The following is a 21,517-nucleotide window of genomic DNA, read 5'->3' as shown; positions in this document are numbered from 1 at the left end:
GAAACTCCACTATGGCCTGCTGCTGCTCGCACAGTCTCTCCAGCATGTGCAAGGTGGAGTTCCACCTGGTGGGCACGTCGCATATGAGGCGGTGAGCGGGAAGGCCGAAGTTACGCTGTAGCGCAGACAGGCGAGCAGCGGCAGGATGTGAACGCCGGAAGCGCGAACAGACGACCCGCACTTTATGCAGCAGCTCTGACATGTCGGGGTAGTTGTGAATGAACTTCTGCACCACCAAATTCAGCACATGCGCCAAGCAAGGGATGTGCGTCAAACCGGCTAGTCCCAGAGCTGCAACGAGATTTCGCCCATTATCACACACCACCAGGCCGGGCTTGAGGCTCACTGGCAGCAACCACTCGTCGGTCTGTTGTTCTATACCACGCCACAACTCCTGTGCGGTGTGGGGCCTGTCCCCCAAACATATGAGTTTCAGAATGGCCTGCTGACGTTTACCCCGGGCTGTGCTGAAGTTGGTGGTGAAGGTGTGTGGCTGACTGGATGAGCGGGTGGAAGAAGAGGAGGAGGAAGCTGAGTAGGAGGAGGAGGCAACAGGAGGCAAAGAATGTTGCCCTGCGATCCTTGGCGGCGGGAGGACGTGCGCCAAACAGCTCTCCGCCTGGGGCCCAGCTGCCACTACATTTACCCAGTGTGCAGTTAGGGAGATATAGCGCCCCTGGCCGTGCTTACTGGTCCACGTATCTGTGGTTAGGTGGACCTTGCCACAGATGGCGTTGCGCAGTGCACACTTGATTTTATCGGATACTTGGTTGTGCAGGGAAGGCACGACTCTCTTGGAGAAGTAGTGCCGGCTGGGAACAACATACTGTGGGACAGCAAGCGACATGAGCTGTTTGAAGCTGTCTGTGTCCACCAGCCTAAATGACAGCATTTCATAGGCCAGTAGTTTAGAAATGTTGGCATTCAGGGCCAGGGATCGAGGGTGGCTAGGTGGGAATTTACGCTTTCTCTCAAATGTTTGTGAGATGGAGAGCTGAACGCTGCCGTGTGACATGGTTGAGATGCTTGGTGACGGAGGTGGTGGTGTTGGTGGTACATCCCCTGTTTGCTGGGTGGCAGGTGCCAACGTTCCTCCAGAGGCCGAGACGGCAGCAGCAGAAGAGGCCGAGGCGGCAGCAGCAGAAGAGGTAGCAGGGGGAGCCTGAGTGACTTCCTTGTTTTTAAGGTGTTTACTCCACTGCAGTTCATGCTTTGCATGCAGGTGCCTGGTCATGCAGGTTGTGCTAAGGTTCAGAACGTTAATGCCTCGCTTCAGGCTCTGATGGCACAGCGTGCAAACCACTCGGGTCTTGTCGTCAGCACATTGTTTGAAGAAGTGCCATGCCAGGGAACTCCTTGAAGCTGCCTTTGGGGTGCTCGGTCCCAGATGGCGGCGGTCAGTAGCAGGCGGAGTCTCTTGGCGGCGGGTGTTCTGCTTTTGCCCACTGCTCCCTCTTTTGCTACACTGTTGGCTCGGTCTCACCACTGCCTCTTCCTCCGAACTGTGAAAGTCAGTGGCACGACCTTCATTCCATGTGGGGTCTAGGACCTCATTGTCCCCTGCACCGTCTTCCACCCAGTCTTGATCCCTGACCTCCTGTTCAGTCTGCACACTGCAGAAAGACGCAGCAGTTGGCACCTGTGTTTCGTCATCATCAGAGACATGCTGAGGTGGTATTCCCATGTCCTCATCATCAGGAAACATAAGTGGTTGTGGTCAGTGCATTCTATGTCTTCCACTGCTGGGGAAGGGCTAGGTGGATGCCCTTGGGAAACCCTGCCAGCGGAGTCTTCAAACAGCATAAGAGACTGCTGCATAACTTGAGGCTCAAACAGTTTCCCTGGTATGCATGGGGGTGATGTGACAGACTGATGGGCTTGGTTTTCAGGCGCCATCTGTGCGCTTTCTGCAGAAGACTGGGTGGGAGATAATGTGAACGTGCTGGATCCACTGTCGGCCACCCAATTGACTAATGCCTGTACCTGCTCAGGCCTTACCATCCTTAGAACGGCATTGGGCCCCACCAAATATCGCTGTAAATTATGGCGGCTACTGGGACCTGAGGTAGTTGGTTACACTAGGACGTGTGGCTGTGGCAGAACGGCCACGTCCTCTCCCAGCACCAGAGGGTCCACTAACACCACCACGACCATGTCCGCGTCCGCGTCCTTTACTAGATGTTTTCCTCATTGTTATCGTTCACCACAACAACAAAAATATTATTTGGCCCTATGTATTGAATTCAAATTCAGGCATTTTTTTACAGACACCTAACACTATCTGGCTATCTATTTAGGTATCGTATTACACTAATACAGGCACAGCAGTAACCACAGATTTGGATGACTATAAATTTGAGGCCTATTATTTAGGGTGACAGGTTTACGTTTACAGACAGAATTAGACTGGGATATGCACAGTAGCGTGTGTGTGAAGTTATTGAGAATGACCCTATGTGCACCTTGAATCTTATATACCGTTTTAGGGATAGATTTAAAGTAGGTCTGATACAGCAGAAACCACTAAATTAGGAAATTGCAAAATTGGGAATTGTATTTCAACCCAGAACAAAAACTGTGCTTTGATGGACACTAAATAACTTGACCAGCTACAGCAATAACGACAGATTTGGATGACTATAAATTTGAGGCCTATTATTTAGGCGCTGGGTGACAGGTATACGTTTACAGACAGAATTAGACTGGGATATGCACAGTAGCGTGTGTGTCAAGTTATTGAGAATGACCCTATGTGCACCTTGAATCTTATATACCCTTTTAGGGATAGATTTAAAGTAGGTCTGATACAGCAGAAACCACTAAATTAGGAAATTGCAAAATTGGGAATTGTATTTCAACCCAGAACAAAAACTGTGCTTTGACGGACACTAAATAACCTGACCAGCTACAGCAATAATGACAGATTTGGATAAATATAAATTTGAGGCCTATTATTTAGGCGCTGGGTGACAGGTATACGTTTACGGACAGAATTAGACTGGGATATGCACAGTAGCGTGTGTGTCAAGTTATTGAGAATGACCCTATCAGCACCTTGATTCTGATATACCCTTTTAGGGATGTATTTAAAGTAGGCCTGATACAGCAGAAACCACTAATTTAGAGAATTGCTAAATTGGGAATTGTATTTCAACCCAGAACAAAAACTGTGCTTTGATGGACACTAAATAACTTGCCCAGCCACAGCAATAACCACAGATTTAGCTGACTATAAATTTGAGGCCTATTATTTAGGTGCTGGGTGACAGGTATATGTTTACAGTCAGAATTAGACTGGGATATGGCCAAAAAATAACCACACTATTGATGGTTAAGTGCACTTGGTGTGACAGCTTGACCCTGATGTAGGATATAGCCAAAAAACAACCACACTATTGAGGGTTAAATGCACTTGGTGACAGCTTGCCCCTGATGTAGTATATGGCCAAAAAATAACCACACTATTGATGGTTAAATGCACTTGGTGTGACAGCTTCACCCTGATGTAGGATATAGCCAAAAAACAACCACACTATTGAGGGTTAAATGCACTTGGTGACAGCTTGCCCCTGATGTAGTATATGGCCAAAAAATAACCACACTATTGATGGTTAAATGCACTTGGTGTGACAGCTTCACCCTGATGTAGGATATAGCCAAAAAACAAGCACACTATTGAGGGTTAAATGCACTTGGTGACAGCTTGCCCCTGATGTAGTATATGGCCAAAAAATAACTACACTATTGATGGTTAAATGCACTTTGTGTGACAGCTCCTCCCTGATGTAGGATATAACCAAAAAATAACCACACTATTGATGGTTAAATGTACTTGGTGGCAGCTTGTGCTGGCGCACCACAAGACACAAAATGGCCACCGATCACCCCAGAAAAAAGTGAATGAAAAACGTTCTGGGCAGCCTAAAAACAGTGAGCAATTGAATAGCAGCAGTTCAATCATCCACAGCTGCAGATCGATCACTGAATGAAGTCTTTTGGAGGAGTTAATCATTGCCTAATCTCGCCCTAACGTCGCAGCTGCAACCTCTCCCTATACTGATCAGAGCAGAGTGACGGGCGGCGCTACGTGACTCCAGCTTAAATAGAGGCTGGGTCACATGCTGCACTGGCCAATCACAGCCATGCCAGTAGTAGGCATGGCTGTGATAGCCTCTTGGGGCAAGTAGTATGACGCTTGTTGATTGGCTGCTTTGCAGCCTTTCAAAAAGCGCCAAGAAAGCGCCGGACACCGAACCCGGACTTTTACGAAAATGTCCGGGTTCGGGTCCGTGTCACGGACACCCCAAAATTCGGTACGAACCCGAACTATACAATTCGGGTTCGCTCATCCCTAGTGATTACACATGCATAAGTCACTGCCACATTTAGGCCATAAATACTACTTTGGCATACTGGGGTGAAAAAAGCCTCTAATATGCTGCACATCTGTGATTACACATGCATAAGTCACTGTCACATTTAGGACAGAAATACAGCTTTTTGGTTTCTGGGGTGAAAAAAGCCTCTAAGATACTGCATATCTGGGATTACACATGCATAAGTCACTGTCACATTTAGGCCATAAATACGGCTTTGGCATACTGGGGTGAAAAAACCCTTTAATATTCTGCACATCTGGGATTAGACATGCATAAGTGACTGTCACATTTAGGCCATAAATACCGCTTTGGCATACTGGGGTGAAAAAAGCCTTTAATATACTGCACATCTGTGATTACACGTGCATAAGTGACTGTCACATTTAGGACAGAAATACATCTTTTTGGTTAGGGTGAAAAAACCCTCTAATATACTGCAAATTTGTGATTACATGTGCATAATATTTATTTACATTTAGTCAGAGACTACTAGTTGCCTGCTTTTGACATGTGCATTCTTTATTGTTGGTATTTTATTTGATTTGATAAAATTCAACTTTTATTGGTTATTTATTTTAATAAATTGTGAGCACTTTCATCTAACCTACTGACTTAAAACTCTCACGGCAGACCCTTAGTGTGCTGGATTATTTATTGATTTTTTTCTCTGTTCTAATGCTAGCTTGAAAAAGCTGTGGCAGTTTATTATAAGACTGACTGTCTTTAAACAATGAGGCTTCTGTATGTGCTCTCTAAACTGTAATGGCACTGTTATCTCTGCCACTGCTTGCTAACTTTTCAGTATATATACTTTCAAACACTTTGTGACATTTGCTGAGCTCAAATGCTATAGTGGTAGCTATTTAATCGCTACACTTTTCTGCTAACTGGACACTCTCTGTTACTTGTTGAATTCCTTTACTCAGTTTCTAATAGCGGCACTGTCACTGCCTATTCTGCCTAATAGCTACTCTGTAGCTTTCACACTAAAGCTGGGTCTGCTGTGATCTAAAAACTAACTAAATCGCTGCCCCCCGACATGTTTCGCCATATGTATATGGTGGTGTTGGTGGAGCCTCTGGTGCAGGGAGAGGACGTGGCCGTTCTGCCACAGCTACACGTCCTACTGAACCTACTACCTCAGGTCCCAGTAGCCGCCAGAATCGACAGCGATATTTGGTCAGGCCTAATGCGGTTCTAAGGATGGTAAGGCCTGAGCAAGTACAGGCGCTAGTCAATTGGGTGGCCGACAGTGGATCCAGCACGTTCACATTATCTCCCACCCAGTCTTCTGCAAAAAGCGCATAGGTGGCGCCTGAAACCCATGCCCATCAGTCTGTCACATCACCCCCGTGCATATCAGGGAACCTGTCTGAGCCTCAAGTCATGCAGCAGTCTCTTATGCTGTTTGAGGACTCTGCTGGCAGGGTTTCCCAAAGGCATCCACCTAGCCCTTCCCCAGGGGTGGAAAACATAGAATGCACTGTCGCACAACCACTTATGTTTCCTGATGAGGACATGGGAATATTACCTTAGCACGTCTCTGATGGTGACGAAACACAGGTGCCAACTTCTGGGTCTTTCTGCAGTGTGCAGACTGAAAAGGCGGTCAGGGAGGAAGACTGGGTGGAAGACGATGGAGGGGAAGATGAGGTCCTAGACCCCACATGGAATGAAGGTCATGCCACTGACTTTCAGAGTTCAGAAGAAGAAGCAGTGGTGAGACCGAGCCAACAGTGTAGCAAAAGCGGGAGCAGGGTGCAAAAGCAGAGCAGCCATCGCAAAAACAGTTCGCCTGCTACTGGCCACCATCAACAGGGACCGAGCACCCCAAAGGCAGCTTCAAGGAGTTCCCTTGCATGGCACTTCTTCACACAATGTGCTGACGACAAGACCTGAGTGGTTTGCACGCTGTGCCATCAGAGCCTGAAGCCAGGCATTAACGTTCTGAACCTTAGCACAACCTGCATGACCAGGCATCTACATGCGAGACACGGGCTGCAGTGGAGTAACCACCTTCAAAACCAAGAAAGGGCTTGGTTTTCTGCTGCTGCCTCGGGCTCTTCCTCTGCCTCTGGAGGAACGTTGGCACCTGCTGCCCAGCAAACAGAGGATGTGCCACCAACAACACCACCTCCATCACCAAGCATCTTCACCATGTCACACGGAAGCGTTCAGCTCTCCATCTCACAAACCTTTGATAGAAAGCGTAAATTCCCACCTAGCCACCCTCGATCCCTTGCCCTGAATGCCAGCATTTCTAAACTGCTGGCCTTTGAAATGCTGTAATTCAGGCTGGTGGAGACGGACAGCTTCAAACAGCTCATGTCGCTTGCTGTCCCACAATACGATCGAATAAAATCAAGTGGCAAGGTCCAGCTAACCACAGATACGTGGACCAGTAAGCACGGCCAGGGACGCTATATCTCCCTAACTGCACACTGGGTAAATGTAGTGGCTGCTGGGCCCCAGGCGGAGAGCTGTTTGGGGCACGTCCTTCTGCCGCCAAGGATCGCAGGGCATCATTCTTTGCCTCCTGTTGCCTCCTCTTCCTACTCGGCCTCCTCCTCCTCTTCTACTACCTCCTCATCCGGTCAGCGACAAACCTTCACCACCAACTTCAGCACAGCCATGTGTAAACGTCAGCAGGCCATTCTGAAACTGATGTGTTTGGGGGCCAGGCCCCACACCGCTCAGGAGTTGTGGTGGGGTATAGAACAACAGACCGACGAGTGGTTGCTGCCAGTGGGCCTCAAGCCCGGCCTGGTGGTGTGCGATAATGGGCGAAATCTCGTTGCAGCTCTGGGACTAGCCGGTTTGACGCACATCTCTTGCCTGGCGCATGTGCTGAATTTGGTGGTGCAGAAATTCATTCACAACTACCCCGACATGTCTGAGCTGCTGCATAAAGTGCAGGCCGTCTGTGCGCGCTTCCAGCGTTCTCTTCCTGCCGCCGCTCGGCTGTCTGCTCTACAGCATAACTTTGGCCTTCACACTCACCGCCTTATATGCAACGTGCCCACCAGGTGGAACTCCACCTTGCACATGCTGGAGAGACTGTGCGAGCAGCAGCAGGCCATAGTGGAGTTTCAGCTGCAGCACGCACGGGTGAGTCGCACTGCGGAACAGCACCACTTCACCACCAATGACTGGGCCTCCATGCGAGACCTGTGTGCCCTGTTGCACTGTTTCGAGTACGCCACCAACATGGCCAATGGCGATGACGTCGTTATCAGCGTTAGAATACCACTTCTATGTCTCCTTGAGAAAACACTTAGGGCGATGATGGAAGAGGATGTGGCCCAGGACGAGGAGGAGGGAGAGGAAGAGGGCTCATCTCTAACACTTTCAGGCCAGTCTTTTAGAAGTGGCTCAGAAAAAAGATTTTTGCAACAGCAGAGGCCAGGTACAAACTTGGCCAGCCAGGGTCCACTACTGGAGGAGGATGAGGAGGAGGATGATGGGGATGAAGCATGTTCACAGCGGGGTGGTATCCAACGCAGCTTGGCCCATCACTAGTGCGTGGCTGGGGGGATACGGAGGACGATACGCCTCCCACAGAGGACAGCATGTCCTTACCCCTGGGCAGCCTGGCACACATGAGCGACTACATGCTGCAGTGCCTGCGCAACGACAGCAGAGTTGCCCACATTTTACCGTGTGCTGACTACTGTGTGGCCACCCTGCTGGATCCCCGTTACAAAGACAATGTGCTGTCCTTAATTCCCTCACTGGAGCGTGATCGGAAGATGCGCGACTACAGGCGAACGCTGGTAGACGCGCTCCTGAGAGCATTCCCGACTGACGCCGGCGAACAAGTGGAAGCACAAGGCGAAGGCAGGGGAGGAGGAAGAGGTCGCCAATGCATCTGTGTGAGCGCCAGTACCTCAGAAGGCAGGGTTAGCATGGCCGACATGTGGAAAAGCTTTGTCACCTCACCGCAACAACCGGCCCCAACTGCTGATACGGAGCGTGTTAGCAGGAGGCAGCATTTGAACATGGTCGAACAGTACTTGTGCACACGACTACACGTACTGACTGATGGTTCTGCCCCATTCAACTTCTGGGTCTCCAAATTGTCCACCTGGCCAGAGCTTGCCCTGTATGCCTTGGAGGTGCTGGCCTGCCTTGCAGTCAGTGTACTCTCTGAACGTGTATTTAGCAAGTCAGGAGGCATCATTACAGACAGACGCAGCCGCCTGTCCACAGCCAACGTGGACAAGCTCACATTCATTAAAATGAACCAGGCTTGGATCCCACAAGACTTGTCTGTACTTTGTGCAGAATAGACATTTATACCACCATCAAACATACATTCTTGTACTCAAGTCAAGTGCAATGATTCTTTGTTTTCTTTTTCTTATTTGTCCCAATATTTTGGGGACTACCTACCCCAATAAAAAATAAAAAAAAACATTTTTGCTACCTGTTCCTCCTCCATTTCTGCCTCCACCTACAACACCACATTCACCGCCTCCTCAACCTCCGACTCCATATCCACCTCCTTCTCTGAGTTGCAGGTTAATAATTTGTAATTTTTAGTTATTTTATTTCATTTTAAGTTATTTCCCTATCCACATTTGTTTGTAGAGCAGTTGCCATGCTCTTAAGCACATTTTACTGCCTTTTACATCCCTCTAGCCTTTTCAAGGACTATTTTAGAGCCATTTTAAAGCGAAAAAGTGCCAATTTTAGTGCCCTAAATTGAAAAAAATCTTATTTTCAATTGTTGGGAGACATTTTACAATTTTTGGCGTATACAAACCCCTGCTGTGCCTGGGTGACAGGGGCCTAAATCTCTCAAAATCCTCTGTTGTATTGCTGGGTGACATGAACCCCCTTTTGCCATGAATGAATCCCTGCTCTGCATTGCTGACAGGGGCCTAAATCTCTCAAAATCCTCTGTTCTATTGCTGGGTGGCATGAACCCCCTTTTGCCGTGAATGAACCCCTGCTCTGAATTGCTGACAGGGGCCTAAATCTCTCAAAATCCTCTGTTGTATTGCTGGGTGACATGAACCCCCTTTTGCCGTGAATGAATCCCTGCTGTGCCTAGGTGACAGGGGCCTAAATCTCTCAAAATCCTCTGTTGTATTGCTGGGTGACATGAACCCCCTTTTGCCGTGAATGCACCCCTGCTCTGCATTGCTGACAGGGGCCTAAATCTCTCAAAATACTCTGTTCTATTGCTGGGTGACATGAACCCCCTTTTGCCGTGAATGAACCCCTGCTCTGCATTGCTGACAGGAAACTAAATTTAGTGAAAACATCTGTTACTGATCGGAAGATGCGCGACTACAAGCGCACGCTGATGATAGCATTCCCACCTGACAGCGGGGGCACAGTGGAAGCACAAGGCGAAGGCAGAGGAGGAGGAAGAGGTTGCCAACGCAGCTGGGGCACCACCAGCACCTGAGAAGGCAGGGTTAGCATGGCCCAAATGTGGAAAAGCTTTGTCAGCCTTGGAGGTGCTGACCTGCCCTGCAGCCAGTGTATAGTGTGAACGTGTGTTTAGTACGGCAGAGAGCATTATCACAGGCCGCAGCCAATGTGGACAAGCTTACGTTTATTAAAATGAGCCAGGCATGGATCCCACAGGACTTGTCCGTACCTTGCGCACAATAGACATTTATACCAGCCTCAACCATCCATTCTTGTACTAAAGTGCACTTATTCTTTGTTTTATTTTGTTATATGTCCCAATATTTTGGGGGATACCGCAATTTAAAAATAAAAAATAACACAAATCAGTGTTGGCTACCTATTCCTCCTTCACCGCCGTTTCCACCTACACCACCACGTCAACCTACGCCACCACATAAACCCATCCACCGCCTCCTCAACCTCCTACTCCTAGATCCAGATTGTTATTTTTACTTTTTTTCTGTATTTTATGTTATTTTAAGTTATTTCCCTATCCACATTTGTTTGCAGAACAGTTGTCAAGCACATTTTTCAGCCCTCTAGCCCTTTCCAGGACTATTTTAGAGCCATTTTAGTGCCTAAAAGTTCGGGTCCCCATTGACTTCAATGGGGTTCAAGTTCGGGTCAAGTTCGGGTCCCGAACGAGAACTTTTTTTTCAAGTTCGGCCGAACTCGAACATCCAGGTGTCCATTCAACTCTACTTATAAGAGCTGTTAGGGTTCATATAGCAGCAGAAATTTATTATGCTAATTCCAAAATGATTACTCTCAGTGGGCTTGCGGTTTTGGGTGCAAAAAAATCAGCACAGAAATTCATGTGGATCTTCTACACTTTTACCCTAGATTACGCTAGAAATCTATGTGATAAATCATTGCTTTACTTCCTAAACTCCTGTGATATGATATTTAAAGGGACTCTGTCACCAGTTTCTAACCCCCCCTTTTAAAACTATTGTTCTCTCCATGGTCCCCTTGTCATTACAAAGCTGTTGTTATAAGATAAATCCGCCGTGTAGTTTTGATAAAAATCGCTTTTATCTAACCTGTCAATCTTCTGGATAAGGTGCCCAGGGCGTTTCTGAAGGTCTGAATCTGCCGCTCTCCACCGCCGCCGTTGGTGCCCAGCTCCTCCCATGATCCTTTCAGCGCCACCTCGATGTAATGAAATCCGCCTCCGGCTCTCCTCAGTGCCCCCTCCTCCTTTTCAAAGATCCCGCGCGTGCGCACAGGCCTGTGCCTGATGCGCCCGTGCGGACTTTTAGATTCTGCCTCGTTGAGCGAAGCTTAACATCTTTCGCTTTAACATCTTTCTTCGCTGCCTCCAAGAGATTGCTATTGGACATTACAGAGAGGAGATATAGGAGGAGAGGACTAAAACTCCCAGCATGTCCAGGCTGATGTTATGTGATATCAGAAGACATTACAGGGAAGCAATGTCAGAAAAGCGTGGTTGAAGCTTGGAACAAGCTCTCAGCAGATGTGGTTTGGCAATCTACAGTAAATGAATTTAAACATGCCTGGGATAAACACGTCCATCCTAAGAGAAAAAATAAATAAATAAATAAATAATATAAGGGCAGACAAGATGAACCAGGTAATTTTTTTATTTTGTCAATCTTTTATGCTTACTATAAGAAGAGTGGACTACAACTCCCAACATGTCCTCACTTCTTATATGATATCAGCAGTGGCGTAGCGGGGGAAGGAGGGGGCGTCGCCCCGGGCGCAAAATTTTAGGGGGCGCCAGCAGGGCCGCACCACCAATTAGGCAAAGTGAGGCGATCACCCCTTGCTCACAAGTTGGGGGTGGCGGCAGGTCACAGGGAAATGAGCGCTTCCATTGTGGAAGTGATCATCCCAATAGTCATCTGTATCACCGTCCTCAGGACAGCGATACAGATGAATGTGCTGCGGGGCAGGGGAGAGAGAGGCGTCTCCCTTCCCCATTCCTCTGATAGTCTGCAGGCCTAGTGCCCGCAGCCAATAATTGAAAACAATTGTGTGGTGTTAAACAGGCAGGAAGTGCTCAAACCCATATGCAGTTGTGCATATATAAACAGGGGAGCAAATCCTGCACTTGTGGCCCGTTGCTAATGACGATCCTCAGCAAGAATGCATACAGTGGAGGATGCCTGCAGCGGACCACAAGTACCACAATAGACATCCTACACAAGATAGCAATTATGTGGCTGTAATAATCAATATAACAATATAATAATAGCAAAGACAGGTGCACTCTGCAGACTTACTAAACCCTCAAACTGATGATAAAATTGAGAGATTAGCCAACATGTCCTACTAGGAGGGCATGTCTGAGCCCGAGTACCGCACCAAAGTAGCTCGGGTCCTAAACACTCACCTACCTAGTGCCTGCAGCCTATCAGAGGCCGATGCAGGCGGCGCGATGACGTCATCGCACCGCCTGAGCCATACAGCGCAGGACACAGGTCGGAAGAGGCCTGCATTGCCTCGCTGCCATGGCGGTAAGTATAAATGCTTATTTTTTTATATGGTACAATACTGGCTACTGGCACATGATTGGGGGCACTTGTTACTGGCACACGATTGGGGGGAACTTGTTACTGGCACATGATTGGGGGTCATCTATGGGGGGCACTTCTTAATGGCACATGATTGGGGGGCCATCTATGGGGGCACTTCGTACTGGCACATTATTGGGGGCATATACTGAGAAGTATTTTATATGGTGGGCTCTTTTTAGGGGTATTTTATATTGGGGCACATTATGGTGGGTACTATGGGGAAGGGGAGAGAGGATTACTATAGGGTCATCTATGGGGCACTACAAAGGGGTATTTTATACTTGCAAATTATGGGGGAAACTGAGGGCGTCTGCTCTGGCACTTTATATGGGGCATTTTATACTGGTACATTATGGGGGGCACTAGGAAGAAGGGGAGAGAGGAGCACTATGGGGGTATCATTTTAAGGAGAATTATTACTACTGGGGGCATTATGGTGGGCTTTATTACTACTGGGGGTCAAGGGGGAACATGATTACTAGTATGGGCACTATGGGAGCATTATTACTTCTGGGGCACAGTAGGGACATGTTGGGGGCACTGTAGGAGCACTATTACTACCATGTGTGCTCTAGGAGAGAATTATTCCTATTGGTGGGATTTTTAGGAGTACTATTACTGTGGGGGCACCTTGGCACAGTATCAGCTTACCACAATTATTTTTGGGGGACGTTATGTTTACACTATTAGTGTCAGGGGCACTATTTGCTGGGCACAGGTATTTTAGGGCACTGTGTGCCAATAATTATTAAAGGGCACTATCTGCATGGGACTACTTTTATCAGGGGGTTTATCTGTTTCTGCAGTATAATATTGGGGAACAAGGCAGGCAGAGTATTGGGGATGGTAGGATGATTTGTCTAGAAGATGGGAGGATGATGGAAAAGTAGTAAAGTACGATTTTTTTGGTCAAACTGCAGAGACGAGAAATGGCTGAAAAATGGTGCTCTGGTCTGAAGGTCTGAAAGGAGACGATGAGGAAAGAGAACATCTACATCAAAGGAGACATCACTGAATGTAAGAGGTATGGGGCGCTGTATTCAGGGCTGGCGCCACCACCCGGCAAACCCGGGCAAGTTCCGGGGCCCCCTGTGCCCGCTCACTCCTGCAGCTGTGTCCTGCCTGTTTTGAATTCTAGGGCAGCTTACCCCAGCAATGCAGACAATTTTCGCCATGTGCACTGCTGGGGTAAGCGGCCCCAGAACTCAGAACAGGGTAGATGGAGTTTCGGTAGATGATCGATCCTATGCTAGAATGTAGTTGTTAGAAGGAGGCCTGTGACATCCCTGGTCACATGCTCCCTCATAGTCACATGACAAACCCTGACGGCAGCAGCAGCTTGTGGAAGGAGGAGGGGCTGTGTGTGCCTGCAAGATGCAGAGTGAGGTAGGATGTGCTGCTGGAGAACCAGAACTTTATGAGGGGAAGCATATGGAGCTCATATATGAGGGGGCAGGTGGAGCACTCAGGGGCAGTGTGTTTCAAGTGGAGTGGAATCTGGTGCAATTAAGGGGGTTTATCATACAGATCCAGGTGTATTATGAGGGCCTTGTGCATGTGTGTCTGTCCCTGTGTGTGTGTGTGTCAGTCTGTCTGTCCCTGTGTGTGTGTGTCAGTCTATCTGTCCCTGTGTGTGTGTGTGTGTGTGTGTGTGTGTGTCAGTCTGTCCGTCCCTGTGTGTGTGTCAGTCTGTCTGTCCCTGTGTGTGTGTGTGTGTGTGTCAGTCTGTCTGTCCCTGTGTGTGTGTGTCAGTCTGTCTGTCCCTGTGTGGGTCAGTCTGTCTGTCCATGTGTGTGTGTGTGTCAGTCTGTCTGTCCCTGTGTGAGTGTCAGTCTGTCTGTCCCTGTGTGTGTGTGCGTGTCAGTCTGTCTGTCCGTGTGTGTGTCAGTCTGTCCATGTGTGTGTCAGTCTGTCTGTCCCTGTGTGTGTGTGCGTGTCAGTCTGTCTGTCCGTGTGTGTGTCAGTCTGTCCGTGTGTGTGTCAGTCTGTCTGTCCCTGTGCATGTGTGTGTCAGTCTGTCTGTCCCTGTGTGTGTGTCAGTCTGTCTGTCCCCGTGTGTGTGTGTGTCTGTCCCCGTGTGTGTGTCACCATCACCATGCCCACAGTGTTCCCTTTGTCTTGACGCAGCTGCATCAGGACATTCTGTACGTGGCAAGATGAAGATGGAAGAGGAGGCAGCACCGCCAGCATGGAGTCTGTGGTAGAGGCACAGGGAGGCACACTAAGGACACAGGTAACACTACCACATGATCTACTCTAGTGTTATCTGTGGTTTTAAATAGGACTGCAGGTAACACTACTACATTTTCTGTACTCAGATAGCCATGACTGTGTTATCTATGCTGTTACATAGGACTGCAGGTGATATCTACTGTATTATCTGTGCTCAGAGAGTTATCACTGTGTAAGGGGGCCCACTGAGACTTTATTGCCCAAGGGCCCACATGATCCTGGAGCTGGCCCTGGCTGTATTACCCTGTATGTTCTGTAGTGATGGGAGGGTGGATATAGAATTCGGCCCACACTGTAGCAGCTTGGCCCCAGACTTCAGGTCACACTGTGTGTGTGTTCTGAATTCTGGGGGCTCACACCCATCTACTACATTATCTGTACACAGAGAGTTATCACTGTGTTATCTGTGGTGTTTCATAGGATTGCAGGTAATATCTACTACATTATCTGTAAAAAAAAAAAAAAAGGGGGCGTGGCCACATGTTGGGGGGAGGGGCACAATACTTGGCTTGCCTCGGGTGCTGGCAACCCACGCTACGCCACTGGATATCAGAGCACATCACAGAAGATATGAGAGAACTACAACTTCCAGTACGTCTAGGCTATTATGTCATATCAGTGGGCATTACAGGAGGAGGAGGTATATGAGGATGGAACTACAACTTCCAACATGTTCAAACTTATGTGATAGAGCAAATTACAGGAAAAATATGCGGAGAGAACTATAACTCCCAGCATGTCCAGGCTATTATGTGATATCAGAGGGCATTACAGGAGGACGAGGTATATTAAGAGGGAACTACAACTCCAAGCATGTCCTGACTGTTATTAATGCAGCCAGCCAGTCGCAGGGGCAACACGTGAGGTGCACGGTGGACCAATGAGGGGCCAAATGATATAACACACAGTTCATCAGTTTACTCACGGTTAGCAGATAGCCTCCCTGGGCTGGCAGCACAGTGTTGAGGTGGACAGCACGAAATCTTCCGGGGCACGCTCTGTGGTAGGAAGCATCAGCCAAGATGGTGGTTGAGGTGCCCTTGATGTTAGGGGTGCTTAGGGCGCTTGTTGCGGCTGAGTCCCTTGATGGTTTTTGTCGTGACGCCAGTACTGTTAATGGTGGTATAGCACTCCAGCTGTGGTCAAACTACGACTCCCAAGATGCACACTTGCTTGGCTGTTCTCAGAACTCCACAGAAATGAATGGAGCATGCTGGGAGTCGTAGTTTCACCACAGCTGGAGTGCCGGAGGTTAGCCATCACTGCTCTAGATGGTACAGAGTTAATTCTGCAAATCCACTGTTTCTAGGCTTTTTAGGTTTCTTGGTTTTGGAGCAGTGGGTTAGGTGTACCTAGTTCCTTTAGATGTGTGGGATCCTATTCCTTGTCTTTCCCTACAAGCTGAAAATTTTAGACAGGAAAACTCAACTGTCTCTCAGAAGTTTGGTGTGGCTGCCTGAAGCTATAAAACCTCCACCATGCAAAGGTGTCTGTGGCCCTCAATAATGGCTCTTATCACCGATGATTCCTTAGGAAAGCTTGTTTCTTTTCCAGGGAGGCAAACTCTTCTCCTACTGGTCTACAGGGATGCAAGTCTATAGTCCAGCTACAGAACGAAAACGCTCTTCTGCGTCTCACATCTGAGTATCACCTACTAGCGAAGTTGGCTCCACTCACTAATCTGTGTTATGAAGTCTTAACTTTACATTTTCTTCCCACTAATCTGATCTGACTACCTCAGATCTGCCCTTTTCTGAACTACATCTTTACTCCAAGGATCTGGACTCAGAACTCCCTCCTGGTCTCAGCTCATCTGTCTCACTAGGCCTGACCTGGATATATATAGGACCCGAACCCCATCCCCATCCAGTGGTGGGAATTATAAATTACACCTAATAGACCTGTTAACAGGGATTTTGCAGATACATACAGTACATACAAAATCATACATTACAACCTAGTGCTTTTAATAATGTGAAAAGTGCTTTTAAGTAGTGTTGATCACGAATATTCAAATTTCTAATTTTTATCGCGAATATAGGTACTTCGAAAATTCACTAATATTTTGAATATAGTTATATATATTCGTAATTTTGAATATTCTAAAAAAAAATTACATTTTTTTTATTCGATTTTTTTTTTTAAAATCAGTACACATGATCCCTCCCTGCTTCTAGCTTGTGGGCCAATAAAAAGGCTGCAATATACTTGACATTAGGATTAGTGTTGTTTGGGAATTTTGCTCTATATTCGTTTTTTCGAATATTCGCTATTTTGCTATATATTCTTGTTTTAGAATATTACAAAAATTCTAAAAAACGAAGTTATAGCAATATGCGAATATTCATAAAAAAACAAATATAGAGCAATTTAGCTAATATAGTGCTATAATCTTCTTTGTCTAATAGTTGTAGTTCAGATTGGAAAAAAATTACAACTATTAAAAAAAAAGATTATAGCACTATATTAGCTAAATTGCTCTATATTCGTTTTTTTCGAATATTCGCTATATTGCTATATATTCGTTTTTTTAGAATATTACGAATATAGCAATATGGTGAATATTCGAAAAAAATCGAATATAGAGCAATTTAGCTAATATAGTGCTATAATATTCTTTGTCTAATAGTTGTAAGTTGAAAAATTCTCAATGAAAAATTCTAATTACGAAAATTCGCATATTACACAATCATTACCTTGCCGATTTTTCGAGTAAGAAAAATCGTAGAATATAACGAATATTCTACAAAATATTCACGAAATATTGCGAATTCGAATATGACCCCTGCCGCTCATCACTACTTTTAAGCAGTGCCCACACACATAGTGGGACGCTGCATTAATATCAGAGAACATTACTGGAGGAGTAGGTATATGAGTAGGGCACTGCAACTCTCAGCATGTTCAGGTTTTTTGTGATATCAAAGGACATTACTGGAGGAGGTATAAGAAGAGGGAATTGCAACTCTCAGCATTCTCTGGCTCTACAATCCATGCTTCTTCAGTTTCTTCTCCATTCAAAGCTGGGTCCTCTTATGTCACATGACATCATCACAGGTCCTTCATCACCACTTGTCTTCTCGCTCTGCCCCTCCTGCACTGATCACATTATGGTCCTTCCTCACCACTTCTCTTTTCTCCACTACTCCGCCCTTCCGGCAACGAGTTAAATGACGGTGAGGTCCATTGGTCCTTCAGCTCTTACTAATAGCTTTTATTAGCAATTGGCAGAATACCCTTATTACTTGAATAGTGCATGGGCACCATCCGTGTGGCTGGCACTGACAGATGCAGATCCATTTAATTTGAATGGGTCCGCAATCTGTCCGCACTGCAAAAAAATAGCGCATGTTCTATTTTTTAGCTGTTCAGAGGCTCGGACCAAAATACAGCTGAAGCGCTCCATAGTGCTTCCATGGCCCTCCACTCCGTGTAACCGATCCGTATCTTCCGGATCCGTGAGACAGTGCGCACACAGCTGGTGCCCATATATTGCTGACCTGCTGTCTGGGGACCACAATATGTGCATGGCCATCACACGCTCGTATGCATGAGGTTTAAAGGAGAGGGGGCCTAGCAGGACATGCAGGCAACCGAGCGGGACAGCAAATAAAACACAGGATTGTCCCACCGGATCTAGGACGGTTGGGACCCATGTGTGTGTGGTTACAGTGGTGCACTTAACCCCTTAAGGACCAGGCTCATTTTCACCTTAAGGACCAGGCCATTTTTTGCAAATCTGACCAGTGTCACTTTAAGTGCTGATAACTTTAAAACGCTTTTACTTATACAGGCCATTCTGAGATTGTTTTTTCGTCACATATTGTACTTCATGACACTGGTAAAATAAAGTCAAAAAAATTAATTTTTTTGCATAATAAAATACCTAATTTACCAAAAATTTGGAAAAATTTGCAAATTTCAAAGTTTCAGTTTCTCTACTTCTGTAATACATAGTAATACCCCCAAAAATTGTGATGACTTAACATTCCCCATATGTCTACTTCATGTTTGAATTATTTTGGGAATGATATTTTATTTTTTGGGGATGTTACAAGGCTTAGAAGTTTAGAAGCAAATCTTGAAATTTTTCAGAAATTTACAAAAACCCAATTTTTAGGGACCACTACAGCTCTGAAGTCACTTTGCGAGGCTTACATAATAGAAACCGCCCAAAAATGACCCCATTCTATAAACTACACCCCTCAAGGTATTCAAAACTGATTTTACAAACTCCGTTAACCCTTTAGGTGTTGCACAAGAGTTATTGGCAAATGGGGATGAAATTTGAGAATTTCATTTTTTTGCCTAATTTTCCATTTTAACCCATTTTTTCCACTAACAAAGCAAGGGTTAACAGCCAAACAAGACTGTATCTTTATTGCCCTGACTCTGCCGTTTACAGAAACACCCCATATGTGGCCGTAAACTACTGTACGGCCACACAGCGGGGCGTAGAGGGAAAGGTGCGCCGTTTGGTTTTTGGAAGCCAGATTTTGCTGGACAGTTTTTTTGACACCATGTCCCATTTGAAGCCCCCTGATGCACCCCTAGAGTATAAACTCCATAAAAGTGACCCCATCTAAGAAACTACACCCCTCAAGGTATTCAAAACTGATTTTACAAACTTCGTTAACCCTTTAGGTGTTGCACAAGAGTTATTGGCAAATGGGGATGAAATTTGAGAATTTCATTTTTTTGCCTAATTTTCCATTTTAACCCATTTTTTCCACTAACAAAGCAAGGGTTAACAGCCAAACAAGACTGTATATTTATTGCCCTGACTCTGCCGTTTACAGAAACACCCCATATGTGGCCGTAAACTACTGTACGGCCACACAGCGGGGCGTAGAGTGAAAGGTGCGCCGTTTGGTTTTTGGAAGCCAGATTTTGCTGGACAGTTTTTTTGACACCATGTCCCATTTGAAGCCCCCTGATGCACCCCTAGAGTAGAAACTCCATAAAAGTGACCCCATCTAAGAAACTACACCCCTCAAGGTATTCAAAACTGATTTTACAAACTTCGTTAACCCTTTAGGTCTTGCACAAGAGTTATTGGCAAATGGGGATGAAATTTGAGAATTTCATTTTTTTGCCTAATTTTCAATTTTAACCCATTTTTTTCACTAACAAAGCAAGGGTTAACAGCCAAACAAGACTGTATATTTATTGCCCTGACTCTGCCGTTTACAGAAACACCCCATATGTGGCCGTAAACTACTGTACGGCCACACAGCGGGGCGTAGAGTGAAAGGTGCGCCGTATGGTTTTTGGAAGCCAGATTTTGCTGGACAGTTTTTTTGACACCATGTCCCATTTGAAGCCCCCCTGATGCACCCCTAGAGTAGAAACTCCATAAAAGTGACCCCATCTAAGAAACTACACCCCTCAAGGTATTCAAAACTGATTTTACAAACTTTGTTAACCCTTTAGGTGTTGCACAAGATTTAATGGAAAATAGAGATACAATTTCAAAATTTCACTTTTTTGGCAGATTTTCCATTTTTATATTTTTTTTTCCAGTTACAAAGCAAGGGTTAACAGCCAAACAAAACTCATTATTTATGGCCCTGATTCTGTAGTTTACAGAAACACCTCATATGTGGTCGTACCCTACTGTACGGGCACACGGCAGGGCGCAGAAGGAAAGGAATGCCACATGGTTTTTGGAAGGCAGATTTTGCTGGACTGGTTTTTTGACACCATGTCCCATTTGAAGCCCCCCTGATGCACCCCTAGAGTAGAAACTCCAAAAAAGTGACCCCATTTTAGAAAGTACGGGATAGGATGGCAGTATTGTTGGTACTAGTTCAGGGTAGATATGATTTTTGGTTGCTCTATATTACACTTTTTGTGCGGCAAGGTAACAAGAAATAGCTTTTTTGGCACGTTTTTTTTTTTTGTTATTTACAACATTCATCTGACAGGTTAGATCACGTGGTAATTTTATAGAGCAGGTTGTCACGGACGCGGCGATACCGAATATGTATACAATTTTTATTTATTTATGTAAGTTTTATACAATAACTTCATTTTTAAAACCAAAAAATTGTTTAGTGTCTCCATAGTCTGAGAGCCATAGTTTTTTCAGTTTTTGGGCGATTATCTTGAGTAGGGTCTAATTTTTTGCGGGATGAGATGACAGTTTGATTGGCACTATTTTGGGGTGCATATGACTTTTTGATCGCTTGCTATTACACTTTTTGTGACGTAAGATGGCAAAAAATAGCTTTTTTTACACCGTTTTTTTTTTTTTTTTTTACGGTGGTCACCTGAGGGGTTAGGTCATGTGATATTTATATAGAGCCGGTCGATACGGACGCGGCAATACCTAATATGTATACTTTATTTTTATTTATGTAGGTTTTACACAATGATTTTATTTTTGAAACAAAAAAAATGATGTTTTAGTGTTTCCATAGTCTAAGAGCCATAGTTTTCTCAGTTTTTGGGCGATTATCTTGAGTAGGGTCTCATTTTTTGCGGGATGAGATGACGATTTGATTGGTACTATTTTGGCGTACATGCGACTTTTTTGATCACTTTTATTACCTTTTTTGGGAAGTAAGGTGGGCAAAATTTCAATTTTCTCATAGTTTTTATTTTTTTATTTTTATGGCGTTCACTGTGCGGGGAAAGTAACATGGCCGTTTTATAGATCAGGTCGTTACGGACGTGGCGATACCTAATATGTGTAGTTTATTTTATTTTTTTAATTTTTATTCAGTGATAAATGTTTTTTTTTTTTATCTTAACTTTTTTCACTTATTCTTTTTATTTTTTGACCCAGACCCACTTGGTTCTTGAAGATCCAGTGGGTCTGATGTCTGTAAAATACAGTACTGTACTCTATATAGGGTACTGCACTGTATTTTACTTACACTGAACAGATCTATGCTTTCAGCACAGATCTGTTCAGCACCATGGACAGCAGGACGC

At 45.7% G+C, this 21,517-nt stretch overlaps 1 protein-coding gene across 4 annotated transcripts in view; it reads left to right on the top strand.

Moving 5' to 3' along the window:
- NLRC4 (NLR family CARD domain containing 4) overlaps positions 1–21,517 on the top strand; it is a 204,396-nt gene that overhangs the window by 59,610 nt on the left and 123,269 nt on the right. For 2 of the 4 annotated variants that reach the window (XM_044292151.1, XM_044292147.1), the window contains exon 1: positions 14,517–14,579. The exons of the other annotated variants lie outside the window; for them this stretch is intronic. The gene's annotated coding sequence lies outside the window, so the exon portion shown is untranslated. Of the gene's footprint in view, positions 1–14,516; positions 14,580–21,517 lie in introns of those variants that run through there. 4 annotated transcript variants of the gene reach the window in all.

The sequence above is a fragment of the Bufo gargarizans genome, chromosome 4, assembly GCF_014858855.1.
Source record: "Bufo gargarizans isolate SCDJY-AF-19 chromosome 4, ASM1485885v1, whole genome shotgun sequence".
Taxonomy (NCBI): Eukaryota; Metazoa; Chordata; class Amphibia; order Anura; family Bufonidae; genus Bufo; species Bufo gargarizans.
Note: the sequence above shows the minus strand (reverse complement) of the source record. Positions and strands in the feature narration are given on the sequence as shown.